The sequence below is a fragment of the Dasypus novemcinctus genome, chromosome 1 (assembly GCF_030445035.2).
Source record: "Dasypus novemcinctus isolate mDasNov1 chromosome 1, mDasNov1.1.hap2, whole genome shotgun sequence".
NCBI classification, from domain to species: Eukaryota; Metazoa; Chordata; class Mammalia; order Cingulata; family Dasypodidae; genus Dasypus; species Dasypus novemcinctus.
In genome coordinates, this window is record NC_080673.1 from 103,776,282 (window position 1) to 103,783,279 (window position 6,998).

A 6,998-nucleotide genomic window follows, 5' to 3' on the forward strand; every position below is an offset into this window, starting at 1 on the left:
GTCTATGTTTTCCCTGTCCTAAAGTATGAGTTAGATGTTTAATATCCCAGTGGATCATTGTTCTAAGAGGAGCGGGAAATAGAACTAGAGACCTCGTATCTTCAAGGCTGAAACTCTTCCTTTGAGCTAAACTTTCTTGTTGGGTTGATTAGCTCTTCAGAAAAAGTCCCTTTCCCTGGGGCAGGATTGACTCTTTGCAAATGGATAAAGTGCTGATTAGGAATCTGTCCCTCCACAACCCCCTTTTTTTCCTAACTGCTTTCTCTCGGAGGGCAGCAGGAAGCAATAGCCTGTGTGTGAGTCCCCTTTTGAAATTCAAATGAGACCCTGGTGACTTAACTCACCACAGAAAAAAATGACTCTCCGTCTCTTTGAGTGAGAGTACCCACACCCTGCCAGGAACCCTAAATATGCTCTTGGAAGCTCATTAAGCACTTCCTACTGTCCCCCTCCCTTAGGTGAGTTGCACAGGACTAATTAATTCCCTGACTCCACCTTCTCCCAGACCAATTTTCCCTATCCCAGGGAGGTTATATAAATCAGCTACCTCAGGAGATTCGCCTCTCCCCTCTTCTTGGTTTCTCTTCAAGCCAGCTGGTATGCGCCTCAAAGCTCACAAACAGGGGGTCCAGGCAATTGAACCCACATTCAGGGGACCTTCTCCATCCTTCACCAGAATCCTCCCACTCGCGGAGTTAGTCTCCTCCAGCAGGGCGACCTGCCCTTTGAGAGAGTCGGGGATTACTGTGGCTTCCTGCACTGAGGGAGGGGCTTAGCATCCCACAGCTCCCGTCTGAAGTATGAGAAACTCATGGTTTTACCTTGAGCAGTCACTCTTTTTGTCACATTCTCTGCAGATCAATGCCCTGAAGCCTCCTGCTTTGTGGGTTCCCAAACAGCTCACTCAAGAGGGATTTCCCCCCACTCAGCCATTTTTTTTTGAAGAGATGATGTGGGTGCACTTAATATGATGCCATCTTGCCCCTCCTCTTATTATTCTTAAAAATTATCTTTTCTTTATAATATGTAATATAAGCTAAACTCAGAATAGATGAAATTCCAGACAACAATAGCAAAAAATAATATAAAAGAAACAAAAATCATAATTTAACTCCCAGGAAAAAATTTTTGTTGTGTATGTTTCAGTACACATATGCCCAAGAATGTACTAATTGTTATCATAACTTACATATAATATGCAGCCTTAGCAATAAGTTGAACATCTTTTCATGTCAATAAGTCTTCATTGCAGAACAATTGTTAATGACTAGAAGTTTAATTATAGATATCTAATAATTGACATAACAAATCTTTTTTTAGATATTAAAATCACTTTCAAAATTTCACTATTTTAAATCATGACGTGATAATTATCCATGCATAAATATTATTTCACTGTCCAATTATTTCCTTGCTATAAATCCATAGAAATGAAATTACTGAGTAAAAGTAATATATTTTAAGTTGCTGATGTTTATCACCTAATTACTGTCCAAACGGTGCAAATTGCATTCTCACCAGTTAAGTAGTATGCCAATTTTCCCAAATCCTTGCCATTGATGTACTATTTATTTATTTAGTTTGTTCTTTTTTTCTTTTTAGGTACCAGGTCTGGGGATTGAAGCTGGGACCTCATATGCAGGAGTCGCTTCCCCTGGGTTGGTTTTTCCATTTGTTCGCTTGTTAATTATTATTATTATTTTTTTAGGAGGCATTAGGGACCTCCCATGTGGGAAGCAGGTGCTCAAAACCGCTTGAGCCACATCCGCTCCCTGTACTATTCTTTTTAATACCAGTTAATGTACTAAGTTAGAAAGTGATAGCTCATTGGATTACTTTTTTTCATACTGAAAAAAAAATTGTTTTGATGCATCAAGTATATGAAGAAAAACTGAAAATAGTTGTTTTAGTCGTAAGAAGAATATGGCATCCTATCCCAGCCAGATCCAAGCTTGGGATTTTTCATATGTTCCATTCTAGTCATATTATAATATCAAGCATATACACAAATCACAAATGACATGAAACAGTAAAAACATAAGGACTTTCTTTGCTTTTGGAAAACAGTTAATAAGTAACAAGATTCTTTGAAAAATGTAGAAAAATCCTTTTTTTTTTTCCTATAATAGTGTGGCAGTTTGAGATTATTTGTGAATTCCCAAAAAGAGAGATTATGTTTATAAACTAATCTATTCCTCTGGGTGTGCTACCTTTTTATTGTATTAGATTTAGCTGAGATGTCTTTGATTAAATTATGTTAAGACTAGGGCTCTGATTTGACTACATCACTAGGTCGTCACTCAGATTGAGTCCCCACCCCCTGGGTGGGCTGTTATAAACAGACACTCACTCAAGAAGACACAAAGGAAGAGAGAGAGGGCTCCATAGACTTGGTAGTGGTGAGAATTTTGATCTTGCGGCCCCAGGTAGAGAGCTGAGCCATTCGCCTGATAGTTTGCAGCTAAGTCTGGAAAGAAACAAGCCCTCTGCCAACCTATACCTGAGAGAGAGGAAGGCTTAACCTTCCTAGAGATCACCTGCCATCATTCTTCAACTTGTGGCAACTGACTTGGGTGAGAAAGCAACCTTGAATTGGATTCTTTAGGGCAGGGGTTCTTATTAAGGTGTCTGTGAGCTTGAATTGAATTTTTAAAAAAACATTATTCTTGTGGGGACTTGTTGGTGCAGGTGTGATATTTTTATTAAATAATACATGGTATAGTGTGGACTTAGTAAGGAGTCCATGGTTTTCACCTGACTGGTGAAGGGGTCTGTGGAAAAAACAGGTTAAGAACCTCTGCTTTAGGGCCTCATAACTGTAAACTTTTGTCTCAAATAAATACCCTTTATAAAAGCCAACAGATTTCTGATACTTTGCATCAGCACTCCTTTGGCTGACTAATACAAGTAGCTAATAAGACATAGGCATTAGGCATTAGACATATTTTTGTTTAAAACAATAATACATCTATACTTTTACTCTTTATAAAAATTGAGCTTCCCAGTAAAAACCAGATATTTATCACACTAATCTTTAAATTCCTTCACTAAAAATGTAGTTATACACACCAATTTCTAATCTCTTACAACATTCTGCACAATAGATTTTAGTCAGTGGAATGAAAAATTGCTCAGAAAAGCAGCACAGCTTCAATTGCAATATGATTTGGTAGACAACCTTCTTGTTTTCCAGTAAAAAAGGAGATTTCATGAGCAGAAACATTGGGCTCTTTGAGGTTTCATTGATGAAGAGAATGTTTCTGAGCAAACATTTCTTACAGGTTGGTCACAGATCTGGGTCTTCACTCCTCATAATGGCACTGCCTGGCACAGTCATGTTGGCTCCTGCCTCAGCACATTTATGGATGGTGTCAGGACCTACTCCACCGTTGACCTCTGTGGGAACTGGATCCTCAACCAGTGAAACTTAGGCATCATATCTTCCATGAATTTATGCCCTCCGAATCCAGGGTGCACTGTCATAACCAAGGCCATATCAATCTAATTAGCCTACAGTGCCAAATACTCAACTGTAGTTCCTGGTTTGATGGCCAGACCAACCTTCATCCCATTCTCCCAAATGTCCTTAATCAAAGCTCCTGGATTCTCAGTCGCCTTGAGATGAAAGCTGTATTGATTGGTGCCTGCTATACCCATTGGTTTTAAGAACTGCTCTGGCCTGGACACAATCATGTGCATGTCAAAGAAAGGACCCTGGCCTGGCTACTTTTGGAAGCTTTCTACTGCAGGGACCAAAGGTAATGTGGGGAACAAAATGGCCGTCCATTGCGTCCAGGAGCAGATGATCAGCCCCAGAGTCCAGCATCTGGAGGCACTCTGCCCTAAGTTGGCCAGGTCGCTGTTGAGGACAGTCAGGCTGATCTTTGCAGCTGGATGCCATGGTGCTGGTTCCCAGGAGCCAAGAAACCCCTAAATTACTTTTTATATTTTATTATTATTTTTTTAATGAATAATGCAGCTGAACACTTTTTCGTGTTTTTATTCATCCTTTGCCTTTTTTCCCCCCTGAAAATGTCCTTTTGCATCCTTTGCCCATTTTCCTACAGGTGAATTCCTTCTTTCCTTATTAATCTGAAAGGCCATTTTTATGTTGTAATGATTATAACTATTTTTCACATATGTTGCAGATGTTTCCCTAGTAATCATTTGTCTTATAGTGTTTGTGTTTAATTAAAGCTGTTTCTAACATTTGCATTGTGAGTTCTACCAATATTTTCTGTCTTCAGTGCTTTTTTTAGACTGGGTTTCTCAGTCCTAGGACTATGCAATAGTTACTAGCCAGTTCTTTCATGGTTTTATTTTGTACATTTAATTTATTTGGAGTTTACTTTTGTTTAATTTATTTGGAATTTATTTTTGTGTGAGGTAAGATCCAAAAAGCTAAGCAATTTTCCAAGGGTCATTTATTGAATAATCTTCTTTTATCTTATAGTAAATACACATGAATCCTCAGGCAGGTCTGTTTCTGATGGACCTTTGTTTGTAGAGATAAAGCAGGGAAGATAAGCCTTTGTGGACATGGCAAAGTTGTGGTCACTGTCATGTCTCTTTTCTAATGAGGTTGAACATGGACTAAAAATGAAAATAGGCACAATACAAAAATGTAGGTGATTTTTTCAAGTGTCTAAAGATACTAAGATATATATATATATATTTAAGTGTTCAGTCACTTTAATAACAATATGTTCACCATGTTGTCATCATGGACTACAAAGTCAAACAAGAGAATCTCAAAAGTGCAAAAAAGCACTCTATACTATGTCAGGTTTGCATATAATGCCTGACCAAATCAACTTGCTTATAAACCACTAATCAAATCACCTCCAATACAGATAATGTATACACATTTGTAACTCTTACAGAGAAAATAAATATACCAAACACATTTAAAGTCCTCCTTTACTTTTGGAGTAGCCCTTTAAACACATACTTCTATTTCAAGATGACATTTAAAAATTATTCTAATAACAGCAGCAAAATATAATCCTGCAATTACAAAAGAGCTAAAGTGGAATCCATAATTAAGTTATTCTCATGTTTATTTATAAATACGATTCTAAAATAAATACTACTTTTAAGCAGCTCTGTTCCCAAGTTTTTAGGTTTGGTTTAAACACACATTTTCATTCGCGGGCGGCATTACAGTGTTACATTCCATGCACTTTTCTGAAAGGGTTCTTTTAGAATCAACCAGTTCTAGAAACCAGAATACCAGACCAGTCCACAAGGTAAGCAGAAAGAAAAAAATTAACTGAGGTAAATAGCACTCTCAACCAACAATGTGATATTCTGCAGAACTGGAAGCACTTCAGAGTTGGCCTACTGATTTTTTAGAACTAATTTCAACAGAAGATTTTAGAACACAGATATTTTACCATTTACGAGAGAATTTGGGTGACTTGTGTCTTTTGGGCTAACTTGACTCCTCTGAATGACCTAGTTAGTGAACTAGTCCCTAGTAATTTGGTCTCTAGGCAAATCAAGCCTGAAAGAAAGGCAACCAATATTTAAAATACCATGTTATTGTCTAAACCTACTCAAATGATTTATTTTCAGCATATGCTTGTCACCTCAATTTGAGGAGTCCAATTAAAGCAAATACCACCAATGAGAGCAAGACAGCATCTCTTCTCCTAAAGTTTAGGTTTTGCCCAGTATTCCTGATAGACAGGATAGCCCATACCAAGCGTCATCGCTCCAATAACAAAGCCTTGGGCTCCCACACACATGTGGATCAGGTGAGTGGACATTTTAGTGTTTCCTCTCCTCTTCAGTTTGTATAATCCATATGAAACACTTGCTGCAAAACCCACCATTCCAATGGTGACAAATGGTGCCTCTCTAGCTTTTTGGTTAAGTTTAGATCCCTGATCTTCATCATGTGAAGGTCAAGAAACTTCTGTTTCAGTTGACACAGTGATTGGTTGATGAATTTTCCACTAGCAATGGCACCCCTGAAGCTTCTCCCACTGGCTTCTACCCCCCTGCCCATGCATCTTTTCTGGCCAGCCTCAGCCCCCTGACATATAGTTTTCTCCCATATTTTCTTTGAGGTAGATGTTTTAAAAATTTGATCTCAATTTAAAAATTATACATAAATCACACATATATTTCTTTTTTAGGAGGTAGCAGAGATTGAACCCAGGACCTCCTACATGCTAAGCAGGTGCTCAACCACTGAACTGAGCTATACCTTCTCCCGTTTTTTTGTTTTTTTTTTTTGGTGGGGAGAAGGACCAGGAATTGAACCTGGGGCCTCCTACGTGGAAAGCAGGCACTCAACCACTGAGCTACACCTACTCCCAAAAAAATTTTTTTTGAATTATTTTTCTCTACTGATCCACATTAGCTTTCTTTATAAATACTGTATTATTAAGAAAGATCTAGCAGAAACAATTCCTTCTTGGTTTATCTCTTTTGGTTTATCTGCTATGCATTTAAACCAAATGTAAAGCAGATAAAATTTATAGATGACCATTTGAGGGAACTTTTCCTTCAACTAAAAACAGGGAACGATCTCAACTATATGACATTCTAGAAAAGGTAAAACTAAAGAGACAGTAAAGATAAGTGATTGCCAGGAGTTCAGAGAAAAGGGGATGAATAGGTGGAAAATTGGGCATTTTTAGGGCACTGCAACCATTCTGTTTGATACAGTAATGGTGGATGCGTGACCTTATGCATTTGTCAAGACAGAGTGATCCCTATGGACTTTAGTTAGTAATAAGGTATTGTGATAGTTAATTACATGCATCAACTTGGCTAAGTTATAGTATCCAGTTGTTTCGTCAAGTAAGCACTGACCTGATTGTTACTTCAAGGGTATTTGTAGATGGATTTAAATGATTAGTCAGTTGGTTACATCTATAGCTAATAACAGTATAGTCAGCAAGGGAGATATCCTTAAGCAATGAGTGGTGTCTCCTCATCCAATCACTTGGAGGCCTTAAAGGGAGAACTGAGGATTTCAGCAATCA

The 6,998-nt window shown here is 38.1% G+C and overlaps 1 pseudogene; it reads right to left on the reverse strand.

The window, feature by feature from the left end:
* Positions 1 to 3,286: 3,286 nt before the first annotated feature.
* Positions 3,287 to 5,714, reverse strand: LOC101430611 (ribulose-phosphate 3-epimerase-like; annotated as a pseudogene).
* Positions 5,715 to 6,998: the final 1,284 nt, after the last annotated feature.